Below are 20,479 nucleotides of genomic sequence, written 5' to 3' on the forward strand. Positions count from 1 at the left end.
TCACTGTTTGATATATATATTTGAAGATAAGATAATAAATCCAGTCTGTTACTCCATCTTGACCAGAAGCAGAAGTTGAGATTATGAATCTTTTAATATTCCGCATGACAAAATGGGAGATACAAATAAAGTACTTCTACCAGATGCTACATACTGAAGGACAAATATTGTCTCAAGGAAAAGCACGTGTACAATTGTTTGAGATGTGAGATGAGCTATGTGCTTTTTCATAAAATTCTACTTTTACTTGAAAGAATAATTGACTGATATCCTGATTATTCAGACTTGGCTATTTGGAAGACATTTGTTTGAAAATGAATAAAGTGTGCCTAGGCCTTCAAGGACCATAACTGACAGTATTTTTTGTCAGTGATAAAACTGCATCTTTCAAGTGAAAAACTGGAATTTTGGAAAACTTGTATCTGCTTCCATAAGCTTGACAGTTTCTTGACATGTAACAACTTTGCTGACAAAGTCAGTTATTTTAACAAATGTGATTTTTAAAATAATTTATAATAAAGTGTTCAACATTTGGAATATCTGTATAACTCAGTGAACAAATGTTTTCCAAATGCTCCATGCCCAATCACAGAGAAAAGGTCCATTCAAAGTATAAGAGAGACCAATGGATTTTAATGTAATGGAGTAAAAATGTTTATTTATACAGTTTCAGATTCTGCATTACAACTAACTTTTATGACATTATTATTTGTCATGTTTTGTTTTAATAAGAAAAAAGATTATCCATAATTATCTGAAGAGGCGATTAAAATACTCCTTCCTTTTCCTACTACATGTCCATGTGAGGCTGCATTTTCTTCATATACTTCAACCAAAATAACATGTCATAGCAGATTGAATGCATAAACAAATCCAGGTGTTTTCTAATAAGTCGGTAACATTTTTTAAATGTTAAAAAATGCCAATCTTCTCATGAAATCCTTTTTGTTTTAGAAAGCGTAACAATATTTTTCATAAAAATGTGTTATTAACTTGTAATGCTTTTGTTGTTTTAAAATAAATCCATAATTAAATATTTATAAAATGCCTGTTTTAATTTTCAATACAATAAATATTAATAGACATAACCCATGTAAATGAAAGCTATTAGAGGCCCTCAATAACTGTTACTGATGTAAAGGAGTAAAACATTTGATAACTCCTGTGTTAAGGCTATTTTACCCAGGAGAACTAAAACATTAAGCCAATGGTTTTAACTTTGACTACACATTGGAATCATCTAAAAAGCTTTTTTTTTTTTTTTAAATGAAGATGCCTGGTGCTCGCTTCGGCAGCACATACATTAAAATTGGAACAATACAGAGAAGATTAGCATGGCCCCTGCGCAAGGATGACACGCAAATCGTGAAGCGTTCTGTATTTTTAGCTGCGAGGTCATCGGAATCCCAACCCCTGTCCTCAACTGGAACAAGGTTAAAAGGGGTCACTATGGAGTTCAAAGAGCAGAACTCTTGCTTGGTGACCAAGGCAACCTGGCCATTCAGACCCGGGGTGGCCCAGAAAAGCATGAAGTAACTGGCTGGGTGCTGGTATCTCCTTCTTAGTAAGGAAGATGCCAGAGAATATGAGTGCAATGCATCCCATTCCCAAGGACAAGCTTCGTCATCAGCAAAAATTACAGTGGTTGAAGACTTACACGAAATACCAGTGAAAAAAGGTGAAGGTGCTGAGCTGTAAACCTGCAGAATATATTGATCTGCATAGCTAAAAGTAGTCATGGGTAACTACAACCCCTGTTCTTGCCTAATAACCAGTTTCTTTTCATCCAGTCCACTAACACTTTAGTTATATTCACTGGTTTTACACCATGAAATACAAAATAAAGATAACACATCAAGACTGTCTACAAAAAAAAAAAAAGATGCCTGGGTGTCACCCCTAGAGATTCTGATATGATTAGCCTGATCTGTGGTGCAGATATCACATTTCTTTAAAACTCCCCAGGTGATTCTAGCAGGGCTGAGAACCACTGCATTAATCACACACTCTGAGAAATACATTAGCAAAAACCACAGAGAATATAAAGAGGCCCACATTATATCCCTGTCCACATCTGTCCACCACTGCTTTCAAAAATGGAGTAAAAAATTAAAATGTTTGCTTCCGCAGTACAGAGTCAGACTTTTGCTGTTCCCTAGAAATCTCAGGAATCCAGATTTCCTGCAAATCTTCCCAACTCCTTTCACCACATCAGAGGTCAAGTCAAGGTGGCAACAAAAGTTAAGAGAAAATCTTTCCTCTGCTTTTCTCCCTTCCCAGCCCTTTAGAATAAGTTTATGCGCCCCTCAAAGAAGGGAAGGAGAACATTCCCCATAAACCCTGATTCCTTTCACCAACACTAATCTTGGCCCCAAACAAAATTCTTTTCACTCCTTTACTAATTTTGTGCTGCCTTTTTTTTTTTTTTAACCAGTTTTTCTCTGTGGGCTCTGAAAACCAAAAGTCTTCAAGATCCATAGAAATGAATCTCTAGTACGGAATTTTAATCCGTTCAAGGAGATGAGGGCAAAGAGAATCAAAAGATGAAGAACCAAAGAGAAACATCATCTCTTTACAGCTCACAGAATAGACAGCTCTGATCTACACACTACCAAAATTGACTGTAATGTGAATGTTCAAGCAACTGATTGTTATGGAGACTATATATACATAGTGTATACATTTTCACTTTTTATTCAAAAAATTCTGTGGTGTTTTTTTTGTACCTTATAGGATCAAATAGGTGAAAAGGCACCAATTTCTGGAATCTATTAATGATAATACGTGGAAGACAAAAAGCTGTTAGCTTGAGAACTTGTTTCCATTCAAAGTTACTAGCTAAATTTTTATGGTGTAAGTTGAGAATATGATTAAAGAGGTTAGGTGTGTCAATAATATGTTTTTCAAGATCCTCTAATTCTTATAAATTCATACGATGAGAGATATTATTATTCTCAGTGTTACTGTTAAGAAATTTAAAGCACAGGGAGGTTACGGAACCTGCCCAGGGGCATGCAAAGTCAACTCAATGCAGGCAGCACACTTTAACCTACAGGCTTTTCCAGGTTCAAAGGAGAAAATTTAAGCAGGTGGTAAAATCTAATTTGGAATATGTTGAGGTAAGCGTTTACTGAGTGTAAAACCAGAAACCTTTTGAAATTATTTTATTTCCAAGTTTTAAGCAGAGTACTCATTTTGTGTTGCTTTCTCTCCTTTAAACAGATATCTAATACCGTAGGTATTAAAATTAAATACTAAAATGTAAGTTAATATAATCTAAAGTCAAGACCAAAGCACTTAGTTGCCGTTTGCTTTGGGGTCATTTACGGGTTTTCTGAGGTATTACATCCTATTTACCTATGTTTTAATGATAGGAAATTGTGAGGTTTTTCTACTGATCAGGCTACACAGACCACAATCAGATTTAACTGTAAAAGCACTCTTTCTCTCAATTGTGTAATCTTGAAGCAGTATTAATTGTGATTGTTAATTAGGCCCTTTCTGACTTTTCATGAAAGAACAATCGTTTGAAGAGTAATTTTCAAGTCATATCCCCCCAAAATGCTTGTTTTTAAGATTCAGTTAAGCCCAGCAGTCTCAAATGAAAGAGGAAGAAAGCCTCTAAAATCTCTTTCCACAGGATTCAAAAATAGAACGTTAAGAAAGCAAATAAAAATGACACAGATTCACAGAAAACAGCGGCAGTCATTAAAAAAACCAAGCTGACAATGCCTCAAGTAGTTATTATTAATAATAATGGAAAGTGGCGACATAATACCATAACCCAAATTCTGCCTTAAACCACGTATGTCCCTATATATATCTTTATTTTTGCCTAAATTTAGGATAGGATGAATGTATGCTGTTTGCTTTATCTATGTATCTGAAAACATTAGCAAAGAATATTGAGTATTTTAGTCATTCTAAGGCAGTATAGATTGTGGTCATAAAAAATCCTTTCAACCCTACTGTTTATATATACTCCATTGTTCAGACTGTAATAAATTAGATGAACTAATTCACCTTCAATTTTAATGTTTTAAAAAGCATTTCAGGGCTTCCCTGGTGGCGCAGTGGTTGAGAGTCCGCCTGCCTATGCAGGGGACACGGGTTCGTGCCCCGGTCCGGGAAGGTCCCACGTGCTGCAGAGCGGCTGGGCCCGTGAGCCATGGCCGCTGAGCCTGTGCGTCCGGAGCCTGTGCTCCGAAACGGGAGAGGCCACAACAGTGAGAGGCCCGCGTACAGCAAAAAAAAAGAAGAAAAAAAAAAAAAAGCATTTCAACAGAGCTCATCATCAGCACCAGGCCAATAGTGTACCTAAATTTCCCTTTAAAAGGAGCTTAAATGATTCAGCATATAATTTTAGTAAAACTAATTCCCTTCTGTCGCTAGCCAAACCTTGATCTTCTGTGGTTTTCACTCAGAAAGTCACATATATCTATTATGGTGGACACTAAAATTTGAATCTAGAGATCTGTAAAAAAAAGCAAAAGAGATTGAATAATTGCCTTTCATGATATATTTTTTTTTAGTCCTCCAAGAAAATCCCTCTAATAGTCCAGGGTAAAATATAAATTACAAACTAGGAAGAAGCAAAGTTATAATCTGAGAAAGATGCTGGGAGGAAATTTCATAAGCAAAGGAAGTGGCTGTAAGAGAACTGTGCATCTGCATTCTCCTCTGAGTCAAAATGGTCCCCTTCTTTCTTCTTTTTATAATTTATCAAAGTTAAGCTGATTTACAATATCATGTTAATTTCTACTGTACAGCAAAGTGATTCAGTTATGCATATATATATAGATTATTTTTTGTATTCTTTTCCATTATGGTTTATTACAGGATATTTAGTATATTTCCCTGTGCTATGCAGTAGGACCTTGTTGTTTATCCATCCTATATATAATAGTTTGCATCTGCTGATCCCAAACTCCCAATCCATCCCTCCCACACCCCCAAAATTGTCCCCTCCTTTCAATTCTACTTTTAGAATAGAGAAATTGAACACCAATCAGAAAACAAGCTAATGGCTCAGACAGGAAACATGGCACTCAGGACCATGCCATATATATATAGGATACAGTAAAAATTATTATTCAGGATTTTTAGAGACTGAAAATATGAAGGAAACATGATATAGTAGCTAGATAATAGCTTGATTACATACATCTCTGTGTGCTGGTATTTCATGTTCATCTTTATTAAGTTATGCAGCATTACTTAACACTACTATTTTATAGTACACACACATACACACACACACACATCTTTAGCATATGCTTTTATGTGTAAAAGATTTTGATAATATAATCCTTACAAGATCAGGGACCTGGCAGCATACTAAGTTCTCAATAAAATATTGAATGTCTGAAAACAAATACCTTATGATTATTCAAAGTAGTGCCTGCCAGAAATATGACGAAATATGTGACTCATCATAGTACCTAATAGTACAGCTTAACCAATAATGGCCGGCAATGATCTTCCCTTGACACTGCTACCTTCTTTAATTATTGCCCTCTTTCCCTTCACTTCCATTTTTAATATAATTAACAGCATTAGTTCTCAAATGTCAGTTCCATATTAATGCCTGTGCATGACTATGCTTATTCAGTCTGTTACAAAATGAGAAAATTAAGGAAAAAAATGTTTTATTAATAAAGTAATTGCATTTAATCAAAAGCTTTATTTATTTATTCTTATACTCTTCCTTCATATTTGATGCTACATATTCTTAATTAACATAATAATTGGTGTAGCTTCCTGAGTTTGTTTTTTACTGTCATGCTCTGTTGTTGATTAGTTGTGGCAAAATACACATAACATAAAATTGACCATCTTAACCATTTTAAGATTACAGTTCAGTGGCTTTAAGTATATTCACAATGTTGTGCAACTACCACCTCATCTATCTCCAGAACCCTTTTCATCTAGGAGAACTGAAACTCTGGACCCATTAAACAATAATTCCCATTCCCTCCTCCTTCCAGCTCTTGGCAACCACCATTCTACCTCTATCTCTATGAATTTGACTACTTGACTACCCTAAGTATCGCATGTAAATGGAATCATACAGTATTTGTCTTTTTTTTTTGAGAGTAATCTATTTATTTGGTGTTCATAAGGGAGAATTATGGGTAGAGTTTACAATGCCTACTACTTAAACTCTTGATAATGTTGTTTACATTAAATAAGATATTGAGTATAAAATGCTTAGCACATATGTAAATACTCAACAAATTATCATATATTGCCTTGGATGTATTTATCTTTTTGGGACTGGCTTATTTCACTTAGCATGATGTCCTCAAGGTTCATGTTGCAGCATGCATCAGAATTTCCTTCATTTTAAAGATTGAATAATATTCAGTTGTATGTATATACCACATTTTACTTATCCATTCATTCACAGGTGGCTTTTGCTGCTATGAACATGGGTCTCTTTGAGACCCTGCCTTTTTTAAAAAAATTGTAGTATAGTTGATTTACAATATTAGATAAGTTTCAGATGTACAACATAGTGATTCAATATTTTAATAGATTATGCTCCTTTTAAAGTTATTAGAAAGTATTGGCTATGTTCCCCATGCTGTACAATATATCCTTGTAGCTTGCTTATTTTATACATAGTAGTTTCTGGTTTGTTATATTCATTCATTTGTTTTATATTTTGGTTCCACATACAAGCGATAACATACAGTGTTTGTCTTTCTCTGTCTGACTTATTTCACTAAGCATAATACCCTCCAGGTCCATCCATGTTGCTGCAAATGGCAAAATTTCATTCTTTTTATGGCTAAGTAATATTCCATTGTATATATATATATACCACAGCTTCTTTATCGATTCATCTGCTGATGGATGCTTAGGTTGCTTCCATATATTGGCAACTGTAAATAATGCTGCTATGAACATTGGGGTGCATGTATCTTTTCAGAGTAGTATTTTTGTTTTATCCAGGAGTGGATTGCTGGATCATATGGTAGTTCTATTTTTAGGAGTTTTTTTGAGAAACCTCCATACCATTCTCCATAGTGGCTGCACCAATTTACATTCCCACCAACAATGTATGAGAGTTCCCTTTTCTCTACATCATCACCAACATTTGTTATTTATAGACCTTTTGATGATAGCCATTCTGACAGGTGTGAGGTGATATCTCATTGTGGTTTTGATTTGCATTTCTCTGATGATTAGCAATGTTGAACATCTTTTCATGTGCTTTTTGGCCATCTGTATGTGTTCTTTGGAAAAATGTCTATTCAAGTCTTCTGCCCATTTTTAATCATTTTTTTTATATAGAGTTATATGAGCTGTTTATATAGTTTGGATATTAACCCCTTAGTTATCACATCAGTTGCAAATATTTTCTGTCATTCAGTAGGATGTCTTTTCATTTTGTCAGCGGTTTCCTTGAGACCCTGCTTTCAGTTCTTTTGGATATATATACCCAGAAGTGGAATTGCTGGATCACATGGTAATTCCATTTCTAATTTTTGAGGAACTGCTATACTGTTTTTCATAGCAGCTGCACCATTTTGCATTTCCATCAACAGTGCATAAGCATTCCAATCTCTCCACATCCTTGCCAACACTTGTTATTTTCTGTTTTTTGACAGTAGTCATCCTGGTGGGTATGAGGCAGTATCTTATTGTAGTTTTGATTTGCATTTCCCTAAGGATTAGTGATTTTGAGGTCTTGCTTTATTTTAATGTTCTCTGTTGGTAAAACAAGAAGTTGGCAACTCAGTCTGTTTTTTTGTAAATTTATTGGTCCTTGAAATCTGAGAACTGCCAGTGTACTCTCTATGTCCTCTTTTTATCTTCTGTTTGTCTCCTAAATTCATTGCGGTTTGGCTTTAGCCCTCAATTTTCTCCTGGCACTTCTCTCACCAGAGTCAACAAATTATAAACTTATTATTGCCAAATAGGATGGACCTTCTTCAGTCCTCATATGATTAGTGAAAAGGACAGAATTAAGCCTAGAATCATGCCTCCTTCAGCATCATAGGACCTCAGTAAATGTAATTCCTGTCTCTGGTCTTCCTGCAGGGTAATTTCATCCCTTCTCATATTTGCATTCTGCGCCCTATGCAGTGACTCCCAGATGTCTAGTATTCAACCATGTCTGTGGAGCACTAAGACTGTGCAAGGCACTCTGCAAGGGACACAGGAAATTAGGTATGGCTCCTGCTCTCAAGGAGCTTACAGTTTAGTAAGAGAGTTGTGCCATAAAGTATCACAGGAGCTATGAAAGGAATGTGTTTGGAATCATGGACATAGAGAACAGACCAGTGGTTGCCAAGAGGAAGGGTGTTGGGGAGGGATGGGGTGGGAGGTTGGGGTGAGCAGATGTAAGCTTTTATATATAGAATGGATAAACAGCAAGGCTACTCTACAGGGAACTATATTCAATATCCTATGATAAACCATAATGGAAAAGAACACAGAAAAGAATGTCTCTCTCTCTCTCTATATATATATGTGTGTGTATGTGTATGTGTGTATAACTGAATCACTTTGCTGTACAGCAGTAATTAACACAACATTGTAAATCAACTATATTTCAATAAAAAATAAATAAATACGAAAGGGACAAGTTTGGAGCACAAAGAAAGGAATGGCTATTACCATCTGACTGAAGTAGACAGGAAAGGTGACATAGAGGAGAGACTGAACTGAATGAGTCTTGGAATTGCTTACCAGGTAGAAAAGGGGGAGACGGGTATCACTTGAGCAAAAACACACTGGGGAACGGCCAGCAGTCCACCACTGCTTAAGTTGCTAGATATGTGAGGAATGAGGAGTAGCATTAAGAGAAACCAGGAGGAGGGACATTACATGCCATGTTAAAAAGTCTGCACAATAAAGACATTGGTTAGCTACTGAAGAATTTTAGGCTCAGGAAATCATATGATCAATTCTGCAGTTTAGAACTATCACTCTGATGGCAGAGTGGATAGTGGATTAAAGAAGAGAAGATTTAAGCAGGGAAATCTCTTAGACGGTCATTTCAGTAGATCAGGTGAGAGCTAATGAAGGCCTGAACTGAGACAGCAGTCATGGAAAAGAAGAAAGGGCATAAAACACAGAGATGTGATGGTACAAAATTGATGGGACTTGGTCACCAACTGGATTTGGAGAAGAGGGAAAAGGAGTTAAGAAGTTTCTGTCTTGGATGACCAAACAGATGTTAGTACTAAGCACTAGGAGTGGAGATAGGAAGAGGTTTCAAGGAAAGGTGAGTTCATTTAGGGACACTTTGAATTTGTGGTCTCTCTGTGGAACATTCCAGGGATTGCAGAAAGAGATCGAGGCTAGAGATACAGATTTGTAAGACAGAGACTAAAGCCACATGCAGCAGATGCAGCAGGTGCCTTGCCAGCATCCCACTCCCACCCCACTCACCATCCTGTGCTTGCCCACCCAGGGGGCTTCCAACAGCAAGCACCGTGACTCCACTGGGAGCTGGGTGGGTGGACCCACCACGTCTGAACTGGAGAGGGACTGCTAACAGGTATGAGGTTTCTTTTTGGGGTGAGGAAAATATTCTGAAATTAGGTAGTGTGATGTTGTGTAACTTTGTGAATATACTAAAACCAGTAGACTGTACACATCTAAAAAGTGAACTTATAGTTTGTGAATCATATCTCATTTTTTTTTTAAATGTGTGAGAAAAAGAAAATCCTACGGCTCAGCTTAACTGAACTATTTGATCCACAAATGTGGCCCATGTTTTCACACCTATGTGCCTTTTCAACTGTGGCTTCTACCTAGAATTTTCTTTTTTCTCCCATTCCTCTCCCCCATATTCCCCAATCCTATTCTTTCTTCAAAGCCCAGCTAAAATCCTCTTTTTGTATGCATTTAGGCTTCCCCAGGTCAGGGGTTATGTCTTGTATTTCTCTGACATTTGTGCTTATTTCGCCTCCTACTTATTTATTTTACTCTCTTCTCTGTTTAATAGATTTTCATATATCTCACTTAATAAACTTTAGATTCTTGAGAACAGGAGTTGTTTCATCTATAGATCCTATCAGTTGTCATGCACATAGTAGCCTTTCAAAATGTTTATTAAATCAATACATCAAGGACTGTAATGTTTCAAGGAGAATCTAGGAAAAAAAGACAAACTAAATTAACAATAATCAGCTTTCAGCTAAACACTCCATCATCATCATTTAAGTGACTATGATACAATGTAAAGTCTAGGGTTGTATAGTCATAATTTTTTCTGGAAAGACTTGAGATTTTGAAATTTGAGATGTCATGATCAGAGTACAATTTATAGTAAAATGTTCAGGTCATTATAGTCTAACTATATTAAAAGTAAAACCACCAAACATAAAACTGTTCAGTGATTTTATCCTGCACTGGAACACATGAAACTACTAGTGTAGAAAATGTTGCAGTGATGGTTTCTGGTCAGTTGAGGATCTTCCTTTGATGAAGTGAAAAGGAATTCATTGTATAGCCATAGGGATTCCTGTTCCTTTTAAACTCTTTGTTATTATTTTAAATTTCCCTCCATACACTCAAGCTCAGCAACTTTTCTTTCTCTGTTCTGCTACAACAGCAGGAGATGTGGCGATGTAAGAACTCTAACTCTTCAACATGAATAATAATAGCTAACATTTACTGAGCATTCACCATGTGAGTTTTAAAAAATGTTTTCCATGTGTTAGCTCATTTAGTCTTTATACAACTCATGGGGGAAGGACTACTATAAACCAAGTTAACAGTCGATGAGACTGAAGCACATAGAGGTTAACTTGCCCATGGTCACACAGCTTGATAAAAGGTAACCTCACAACGCATCCTCAGGCAGACTACCTTTAATGCCCATTACAGGTGTAGTGCATTCGATGCATTTTTTTTTCATTTAATTCTCACAACAACCCTATAGGGTGAGTAATTATCTCCCCTTATTTAATATGTAAAGAAACCTATTCTTAGTGAGATTAAGTAACTTGCAGTCGCTAATTGGCAGAGCCTAGGTTGGATTCCGTCTTCAAAGTCCTACTCCAAGCCATTCCTTCCAGCTGGTTCCTCAGGGCTGGTGCAGCTTCCAGACTGTGCGTGAGGGGGGGCCCATTTCCCTAACTCTGCTGCTCTGCTCAGTGATGGTACAAAAATTAATTTTAATACTGGCTCCCTACCCAGGTCTGTAGCACCTTTATTCTCTTTCTCAGTTGGCTTTTTATATATGTTATAACCAGTTTACAGTATTTCAAGCAGAGGTTTTTAATTAATACTCAATTAGAATGAAATCCAGAAGCACATTTGTACATTACCTCGTCTTTCTTGGGAAACCTCTTTCTCTGCAACCACAAAGATAAACAGGAATTATTGTGAATGAGCAAGGTAATTGCTTTTTTATTGCAAATTACCTGATATTAAACTTCAAGGACACCATATGAAATCCTAGGTAGAACATAGGCAGTAACCACTCCTTTTAGTTACCAGAGTTTTCTAATTCTCCTTTTAGTCCAATCATCCTCACCACACCTCTCTTTGATTATACACTGTGTTATAAATATCTGTATATATAAATATGCAAATATAAATATATTTGCATATATTGATAAAATAATATATAATCAAATAGTAAAGTATATAAAGTTACATATAAGTTCAAATAAAGAAAAGGGAGGGGGGCTTCCCTGGTGGCGCAGTGGTTGAGAGTCCACCTGCCGATGCAGGGGACGTGGGTTGGTGCCCCGGTCCGGGGGGAATCCCACGTGCCGCGGAGCGGCTGGGCCCGTGAGCCATGGCCGCTGAGCCTGCGCGTCCGGAGCCTGTGCTCCGCAACGGGAGAGGCCACAACAGTGAGAGACCCGCGTACCGCAAAAAAAAAAAAAAAAAAAAAAAGACAAGGGAGGTGTTATATGGAATAAACAGAGAAAGCTATAAAAAAATGGATGAATGTGCCTGGCCCAGAGCTGGTGTTCAAATAATATAATGAATATTAGATATAGATATTATCTGTAGGGGTTATATCCAAGCAGAAGACTATGGGCTTCTACAAGTTCAGTAAGGGAAAGGGCAGATAAGGGGAGCACAGGGGGATCTGCTATATACTCAATCCACAATCAAATGTGATAAGTGACATGAGAATTATCTATCAAGGGCTACCAGAGCACAGAACAATTATTGACAGCCTGCAAATCAGAAAAGAGAGTTCCAAGGATATAATAGTTCATCCTAGTCTAGAAGACCAACGAAAATCTCTTGCAGCAATCCAGATATGGAGGGTCTGGACCAGGGTAGTGGCAGTGGAAACTGAGGAAGGACATTTTGAAGAATATATCAAGTATATTTCTGCTGAAAAAGAAATAGATCCTGAAGCATTTTTTCCAATAACTATTTTACTAACTCTATATTGATACGCAAATGTTTTCTGAATTTTTCACCTATCTTTCAAGGTCATGAAGAGAGACACAAAACCAAAATAATTTTCCAGTAATCACGTTCTATAAATTAAAACTACTTCAAGTTTTGAAATAATGACTATTTCTTCCAGTGGGGCCTTAACAAATCATGTTTTTCTGCATTTAGGATTCTGACTTAAGTAACTCTGCTATCTTAGGTCACAACAGTGTTGACTTTCTTTGCTTCTATTAAATAACATGTGTGAATGGTTGTGTTGTTAACCATTAAGTACAAGGGGTGGGGGCAGTAACTCTAGGGCAAGATTTGCAACTACAGTCACAGAAGAGGAACACTGAGCTCCTAGTTTTCAAAAAGCACCAAGAAGAAAAATCTTTTCCATCTTGGTCATTCTGATTATATTTTCTCTCAAGGATAAAAATCTCACATGCACGTATTAAACCTAATCTTTACCCTTCAGTGCTCCTGGCATAGGAATGGAATGTCCTGAGGAAACTGTAGTTCATGTCAAGCAAAAAAATTACAGGGACAAAGACAGTCTTACACTTAAATGTATTATTGAAAGATTCACTTTTCAGTGATTTGAAAGGAAATGATTTCATTTTTCAAAAGAGAAGTGGAAAAGTGGAAATGAAATGACCATATGTATGTGTATATATAATGTAAATGTATATATGTTTATATGTATATATAATATATATGTATATACACATATATATATTCTCATATACACAAACCTTGCACCTCTGTAAAATAGCAGCTTGCTTCATTTAGAAAAGTTACTTCTAGAAAGAGTAACTTCTGTCTCTTTAAGGACCACGAGTGAAAACGGGAGTCACTAGTGAGATGGGACTGGCTGTAAACTGCTCCAATGAGATCCTGGGAATCTTGCTGAGAGAGGATATTTGGGTTTGGACTAAAATGTCAGTTGTGAAGTGGAAGGAAGAAAAAGGCAAAGTTAGGTAAGAGCATTTTTCGGTTTTGTTTTTTTTTAAAGAAACTTGAGTGAATTTACTTTCAATTTTAAAGTAAAAGAATAGCAGAATAAGACTACAAAATATAATTAGACTGAATTAGATATTACTGAATGTGAGACAATTAGTATCTTCTAATTTAAAAAAATGTTTCAGAAACATCTTTTAAAAATATAGCTTCGGAGTAGATCAGAGTTATACAGAATTTTACTTGCCCGGTCTTTAATATAAATTATTAAAAAATTCCCGCTTAAGTTTAAATCCAGGGACAGCCAGTAAGATTTATGACTTGGTATAAAAAGTAGGGACCCACTTAGCTTTCTTTTCTCTCTGTTCTCAAAAACTGCCCTCGACCTCTGCATGGGGATGGATGGATTATTGCCTGCAACCCATCTGCTTGTTTCAATATAATTTAATTGAGATATACTGGGCATGAAATTTGGACATAAGGAGACCTGGGTCTTTTCTGGGACAATGGGTGTCAGCTGCTCACGCTTTTCCCTCACATAAAATATGTATAATTTAACACCTAGTGTATTTTCCCTCTAGATCTCATCTCACCCGAGTCCCCCTTCACCCGGCATTGTCACCCTTGTCAATGTCACTTGGAAACCTAGGTTCGGTGATTCTTGGCTGCACTTCACTCTGATGGTAGGGGACACACTCGAATTTAAAGATGGACAAGTAGGATACACACAACACATTGAAAGCAGAGACTTCCATTTACTCCGCTTTAGGTGAAGGGCTCCGGACGTATCCGCCTGGGTGTGGAACGCGCGGGGCCCCTGTGCCAAACGGCCAGCTGGAGGGCAAACACTCGGGAGTGAAACAGGTGGAGAAGTGCGACGATACCTCAGGGTGAAAACTGCTCTCTACTATAGACCCTTTACAAGTCCCGTGTCCAACTTGTCACCTCTTGCCCCCTAACAACCATCGCCTACATCAGAGCGGGCGACATAAGAGAAAAAGGCAGTTCAGTAGCAATAATGGGTATCAAGTACAGTGCGTACCTGGAATAAGTGCACGGTCGCGCCCCGCTCCCCAGTGCTCATGGGGACTCCAGGACCTCGGAGGGTGCAGAGCGAGCCTGAGAGCACCAGGAGCTCCTGCTGCCCGCGCGTGGTGTCAAGACAGTGATCAACTTCCCCGCGCTGCTACCACCGTTTCGAGCTCGCGAGGAGACTACAGCTCCCGGCAGGCCCCGCGCCGACCGCGCGCCCCCGCCCCTCGCGCGCCCCTGCCCCCCCGCCCTCGGGCCTCAGGACGGGACGGGGCGGAGGGAGGGACAGAGGAAGGGGCGCCTGCGGCGGGCGGGATCCTGCGAGGCGCGTGAAGCCTCGCTGGCGCCTGGTCCGGGACCCAGACGCTGGCGGGCGCGGAGTTTCTCACGACCGGCGGAGCCCGCCTCTGTAAGTAGTCGCCTCGGGGAGAGCGGAACAGACACCGAAAAAGTTAGCGCCGCAGCGGCTGCCGCTTTGTTCTCCCGGCACGTCGGGTGAGGCGGCGGAGGCGGCTGCAGCCTCCCCTCCCCCACCCACCCGCACGCGGTGGCGGCGGCGGTGGCGGAGGGACTCGGATCCCGCGCGGGGCTGGGCGGCGGCCGCCGGGGTTGGGCGGGAAATTGGTAGAGCGAGCGGCGGGAGGAGCGGGCGGTGGGCGCCGTTGTGAGCGGGGGCGCCGGCGCTGCAGCCAGATGGGGCCAAGTTCCGGCGTGGGCGCCGACGCCAACTTGGAGTCACGCTCCGCCGGCGACCACCGCGCCCGGCCTCTCGGACCCAGTCTCTTACCGGGTCCTCCCAACTAGCTCCCAACGCCAGATTGGCGGCACTCACGCTGACGAATTTTGGATGAGCCTTCCCCTTTTCTTTTCACCACTTTACCTTGTACGCGTCGCAAAGAGTGAGTCGACGGCGCTTAGAGAACGTAAGCCCCCACCCCAATTTCCTGACTCTTTAGTTTTGCAAGTTGCGGCGTAGCTCCGAGTCGGTCTCATCCCCGGGAGGGTTTTCTTAAGACGAAACACTGAGGAGCGCAACTGCGTCTTTGAGCAGTAAAAATAACTCCATACTATTCGATTGCCTGTTGGATATTTTATTTGAAGTCATCGCAGTCAGAAGCATAGGCCTTGCCGTGTGCAGGCACGAGTATAAATCGAGCGACGGCGTGTGTGAGAGCTGCAGACTTTTCCATACACAGATTGATGGCTTGGACGTAACTGTCTCTTCAACCACACCCATCCCCACAGGAAATAAGACTATCGGTGTCATCTTTGATTAGGGAGGATAAGTTACACCCTGAACTGGTACTTTGTTCGACACAGCCTTAATGAGCTGTAGAGGCAAATGAAACGAAAACTTTTAAAATACCGTAATTTGTACCCTAGAAAACGTTAGCGTGTTACTCTTATACTGTTTCTCCTTTGTACTTAATGCTGCAGTTACTAAAGTTTTAGCGGCTATGATTTTCTTTAGATCAAGCTTACTTAGTAAATTTAAGGCTGTGAGGACACCTCTGGATTTGTGGCTGAAAGCATCCATAAAGTTCCCCGACCGAGATCTAGGCCAGTTTTACTTAATAAAGGAACCCTTTCCTCCTTCCGTGTTAGGATCTGGATTCAGAGCTGGCATGGACATTCAGCCAAAAAAAATGTTACAAGTTTTATTAAAAGTATTTAAAACGTGTCACAGAAGCCTTCATGTTAGGTTTTGCTTCGGTAGGTAATGTAGATGTGGTCGGCCTGATCAGAGGAACTTGAATATTTGACAAGCCAGTTTTCCATCCTCAGTTCTATAATTTGGTATATAGTTTTTAACTTTTTAGGATGACTCAGATTCAAGAATGTTGACTGGTTTATTATCTTGAAATGAATGTTTTAAGCATCTCAGATCGTAGTGAGTCTTTTAAATACATAAATTTTAGAAGCTTTCAGTTTCATGAGGTGACGTCTTTAAAATAGAAATTTCTCTCTTAGTGGATTGCTTTTAATCTAAAAAATGCCATGGCCCTCCCAAAAAAGAGCTTAATAAATCAAGTTCTTGGATATTAAATTTTTAAAATTATATAAGAATTGGAAAAATCTTATACAGAAAAAAAGAATGGTCATTTAAATGCATGTTTCTTAAGGGACATTTTGTTCTCATTTTTAAAAGACATTCTAAAGTTGATGAAAATATTACCATATTAGAGTTAATTGCTCATTTTAAAAATAAACTGATTTTACAGAACTTGATATTGGGAAGTTATTAGCTAGTACAGTTTTTAATTTGATTTATTAATAATCATGCTTATGATTCATAATCTGTGCAGACAGTACTTTGAGTCTCTGATTATGTAATTCAAATTGAACGTGTGTGTGAGCCTTTTTGGAGCAGTTGTCTCATTAATGAAAAAACTTGAGATAATGTACTTAGGAGATGTTTTAATTTTAATTTCAGTGTAGAAGAAGGTTTTCTCCACTTGTGTGATTAGTTTATAGTGGCTGTATGTAAGAAATTGCTCACTGGCTATGAGTCAGATTTCTTAGATACCACTGGTGCAGAGAGAGGTTATGAAGATACATTAAGCCAAACGTAAATTTGTACAGCATCACCAGACTGGCAGTCCGTAATCTGGTTACTGGATAAACTTTTCAGTGTCTGAGCAGAGAGCAGACTTGGTGTGCTCTCTCTCTGTTCTCTCTGACATTGGAAAAGACTGAGATTCAAATACCTCTGGTCTCGATGAGCTGAATTTTACCAGCAACAATTTAGTTGAATACTGAGCTTTTAGGAGGAAAAGTATTTATATTAACCTAAGGTAATAGTTACATTTTTGAAAATATATAAGTAGATGTAGGAAATTGCTAGAAACTATGATTTTAAAAACCATCAACAAAGTTACTTGGATTTTTCATACAATATAAAAGCAACATCAGGATTATTAAGGAAAGTCAGGCCTGTATCAAGGTAGAATATGGATAATGACTTCAGGACTCTGGTCAGTATTGCATTGAAAAAGGCCATATGCTTTTTGTACATACTAAAAGAATACAGTACATATCAACAAGAGAAAAAAAAGACCCTGCATTCATTAGCATTCCTAGCACACAAAACTTAATCGAACCAGGAAAACTGTTACTGGTAGGGAGTCATGGTAAATATTATGCTATTCTGAATAGGAAAAGTGTTTTACCTCTTAACTTTTGCCTTTCCTGAGTACAAAAAGGACACTGGCTACACTAAATGATGAGCTTCGTTTTGAAGTGTTTACTAGCTGGATTTGTTTTGTCTTCCGGAATCCTCTTTGCTTCTCTCTCTGCTTCTCTGACTCCTACTTATCCTTTGGTTTTAGCTTCCTTAAAGGTGCCTTGCCTGTGAACCTCTGTTGAAATTAGTTCCTCTCAGTATACTCTGTCATATCACTTTTCATGATTTGTAATTGCCTTGCTATTAATGTGAATATTTGTTTAATGTGTGTGTCCTATATCACACTCTAAGCTCCGGAGAGAGCAATAGCCATGTCTGTTTTGGTCACTGCTGTACAACCCGAGTCTCTCATAACAGTCTAGCAGATAATAGGCACTCAGTAAATATTTGTTGAATGAAAATGCTGCTGTTAGAGCTTCTTATAATTAGAGGCTTTGCTAAGAAATGAGATAATGTATATGTAGGGGGAGTTGAGGGAGAGGGAGAGAAAGGGTAGATCAACTTGTGATGTTACCGTGAAGTAACCCTCTGTTAAGTCACCTAACCTCCAGAGCCTTTATTTTTACCTTGTCTGTAATAGTAGGGCAGGTTGGGCTCAAGATTCCTTTAAAATGCCATCTTTTGATTCCATTCAGCAATAGTGACAATTTCATTTGAATGAAATATGTGACAGATAATTCCCCCAAAGAATATTCGAGATGTTGCAAATAAACATATTAGAAATGCTTGCCAACCCACAGCTATTAGCAACAAACATATCTAATTGATTTATGAATTAGTATGTGTACTATTGTCTCAGATTTCTGATTGAAGCATAAAGACAAAATTAGAGTTGTTAGATTTTTTTTTTTGATATTTAGTCTTAATATTTTGCACCCTACATCTTGTTGCATCTTACAGATCAAATCAAGGTTCCGTAAAGCAAAACAAGGAGAGGGAAAACAGATGGGGTGAGTGGGCAGAAGCTAATATGACAGCTCACTTAGTTTCTTCTATTTGTGTTCATGCTGAAACTGTAAAAAATATTTTTATGCAAAAGTATAACATAGTTAATAGTTATCGATCATTCTGATAGTTGATTGTAATCATAAGACAGTTACTGTTATTTGGCTAATATTAGCAGGTATTATAAAATGGAAATTTAGTGGGAAGATATCCGTCACAAATAAATTATTATTCTTGAACACAGCAGCGTCTTGCATTTTGAAGTATTTAACCTGCATACAGTATTATTCATAGATATTTGACTCACCTTTTTATGACAGTTGTTCAGCTTTTTGAAACTGCTCAAGTCAGGTATTTTAAGGACCTCATTACCTCATGAGAAAACCTGTTGTAGATTGTTGTTAGGTTGTTGGTAATGAACTGAAGTAGTATAAAGAACATGGGCTTTGGAGTCAGGGAAACTTTGGTGTGAATCCCAGTTCCATCACTTATTAGCTGTGTAGTCGTGGGTAAGCAACAATTCTGAAACTCTGGTTCCTTTTCTGTAAAGCAGTTAAACAAATTTCCTAGTGTCATAGCAAGGATTTAATGAAGTATGATATCTCAATTTCAGTGTTTAGTGTGAAGTAGGAGCTTAATTGTTAATTCTTTCACCTAATTACTGTGAAAATTGCTAAAACTTAGCACTTAGGATAAGCCAGGTACCACTGTAGATATTGTACATGCAGTAGCGCAGTCCTCATAGCTGTTATCTTCATTTTACCTCTACCCTCTATCTACCCTCTACAATGACACTGAATAAAACCAGTTATTCTCTGTTAATTTCCTAATCTTATGTTTGCACTGTGTCCACCCAGTAACACAACTTCCTGGGTGTGTGGTGTGAGTAGGGATAACACTTCATAAATGAATACATTGTTATCAATAGCAAAAAATAAATAAATCATCCATATAAAAATGGGGAGAAAAACCAATTATTCTCTTAACACCTTTTCAAATATTTGAAGACCATTATTCTGCTTGGTTGTGTTAAGCATAATTTGTCACATGACATTGTTTTCAGCTTTATCTAGATATATCCTCATTATTATTTTTTTACATCAATATAGCTCTTAAAAGTGTGGACTGTAAAAATGAATACAGTGGTAACGTAAGCTGACTAGCAACCAGTATGCTGATTGATGCTGATGTGTTCTCAGTGTCCTGGGGGTTTATGTTTACATTAGTTCTTTTAGTCACCCATTATATTAGCAGCCATTATTAAACTCTTGGTTGATAACACCTCTAGTGAACAGGTTCTAAGTCAGCATTTCTATATTGCACATTTAACTTTTTGAACTAAATGTAAAGCTTTACTCTCATCATTGTTATAGTTCACTTGAATTTTAGTTTATTTCTCCCAGATTGTACACTCTGAGGATTTTATAAGCATGTCTTCCATGTCTTTATTATCTTATAAATAATCAAAAACAATATAGGGCCAAGGGCAGCGTTCCAATGCACTCCCCTAAAGACTTCTCTAAGTTGATACAGAGCAGCAAACTTAACCAACTACACTAACATCTAACTCATACTCAAACAACGTATTTACAAAAAGAGTATGGAATATCATCTTGAGAATTGTTTTGGCCAGAATACACTAATTTTTTTTCTGGCTTTGCTAATTGTGTGATCTCGGGCAAGTACTTTAAGCCAGTTTTCTCAACTATAAAATGGGTTGTTGTGAGGATTAAGTGAGGAAACACATATGGAATGCTTAGAACGGTGTCTGGCAGATAGAGCTCAATTACTGTGAGTTATTATTTCCTCCATCTAAAAAGGCCAATAACCCCTTTTTTAAAAGGTGTAAATGTAGCTGATTTGGCATTCTGTTTGAATTCATGCTGACGTCTAGTGATCATTATATTCTAAGTATTGGAAAACCATTTGCTTTCATAATCTATTCTCAGATTTGACTAAGGGTTAACATTAAGTTTATATGTCTGCAGT

At 38.0% G+C, this 20,479-nt stretch overlaps 1 protein-coding gene and 1 non-coding gene across 4 annotated transcripts in view; both read left to right on the forward strand.

Annotated features, from left to right (window-relative positions):
- The first annotated feature begins 1,279 nt into the window (after positions 1-1,279).
- Positions 1,280-1,385, forward strand: LOC115854341 (U6 spliceosomal RNA). The gene has a single exon (XR_004039965.1). It is a non-coding gene; the product is annotated as a U6 spliceosomal RNA (small nuclear RNA).
- Positions 1,386-14,632: 13,247 nt separating this feature from the next.
- PRKD3 (protein kinase D3) overlaps positions 14,633-20,479 on the forward strand; it is a 78,415-nt gene continuing 72,568 nt past the window's right edge. The window contains exon 1 of one of the 3 annotated variants that reach the window (XM_030857910.2): positions 14,633-14,770. The gene's annotated coding sequence lies outside the window, so the exon portion shown is untranslated. Of the gene's footprint in view, positions 14,771-15,181; positions 15,285-20,479 lie in introns of those variants that run through there. The other 2 variants (XM_030857911.3, XM_060309711.2) reach the window with 2 other exon arrangements.

This window comes from Globicephala melas, chromosome 12, assembly GCF_963455315.2.
Source record: "Globicephala melas chromosome 12, mGloMel1.2, whole genome shotgun sequence".
NCBI classification, from domain to species: Eukaryota; Metazoa; Chordata; class Mammalia; order Artiodactyla; family Delphinidae; genus Globicephala; species Globicephala melas.